The 1142-nt window shown below is 41.2% G+C and overlaps 1 protein-coding gene across 1 annotated transcript in view; it reads right to left on the bottom strand.

Moving 5' to 3' along the window:
• Positions 1 to 1142, bottom strand: part of snx16 (sorting nexin 16) — a 9108-nt gene that overhangs the window by 1934 nt on the left and 6032 nt on the right. The window lies entirely within an intron of this gene.

Genomic DNA, 1142 nt, shown 5'->3' with positions numbered 1-1142 from the left:
ATGGATGTATGGATGATGGTTGGATGGATGGATGAATGTATGATGGATGGATAATGAATGAATGGATGGATGAATGGATGGATGTATGGACGATGGATGGATATATTATCTATGTATAACCTTTCCATTAAAGCCAACTTCACCTGCTCTGAACTCAAGATAAGCAGAGGTTTGAACCCACTGCCCAAATAAATAAATAAAATTAATTAATCCTAGCATCTGTTTCTGTCATCACATTTTATTTTGAAAGGATTATTAAGTGGAAACTATCTATAAATAAATTCAAAGAGTGTTTGAGGTGTCGGACACTGAAAAACATCCGGCTCACTTGAAGTAGTTCACTTCTAGAGGTCAACAACAAATAACTATTTCCTGGAACAGTGGTGATACAAGATAGAAATGAGGCCTTGGCTTGTGGGCACTAAGGCAGGTCTTCCAAGGAGCCACCTGCCTGTTGGAGCAGGATGTCCTGTGAAGCCACCAAGTTATATTTGTGTAAAATGTGGGAGTGACCCTGGGTGTAACGTTGTAAATACAGGTTCAGTATGACACCTGAACACACCTACAACTGCTGCTTCACTCATTTTAGACCAAATGGCAGACATCTCAACTGATCCTACCTGAGGTGAACAGGTCTAAGTACTGCACCCAGGGTGCAGTGAGGTCCAGTCACTCAGATTCTGGTTGGTTTTAAACACCTACCTGTCCTTGCTTATATTCCAGAATTGGGACAAGTTATCTGTAGGATTTATTATTTTCTGCTGTGCAGAAATGAGCTCATGCAGATTTTACAAGCAGAACATCAACATTCTCCATTGCTGAGGGATTGAATAATGAATGTTTGTAGATTTGTAGATGAGTGCTTTTCTGGATTAGAACGGAACAGTGAATGTGTGTAAACCTAAACGTTTTTGGTGCAAGATGTTCACATGTGGAGGAGTTACACTGTGGAGAAGTTGCACTGTGAAGGAGTTAGACTGTGGAGGAGTTAGACTGTGGAGAAGTTGCACTGTGAAGGAGTTGCATTGTGAAGGAGTTGCATTGTGAAGGAGTTACACTGTGAAGGAGTTACTCTGTGGAGGAGTTACACTGTGAAGGAGTTGCATTGTGAAGGAGTTGCATTGTGAAGGAGTTACACTGTG

The sequence above is a fragment of the Nematolebias whitei genome, chromosome 20 (assembly GCF_014905685.2).
Source record: "Nematolebias whitei isolate Nwh7 chromosome 20, NemWhi1, whole genome shotgun sequence".
NCBI lineage: Eukaryota > Metazoa > Chordata > Actinopteri > Cyprinodontiformes > Rivulidae > Nematolebias > Nematolebias whitei.
Note: the sequence above shows the minus strand (reverse complement) of the source record. Positions and strands in the feature narration are given on the sequence as shown.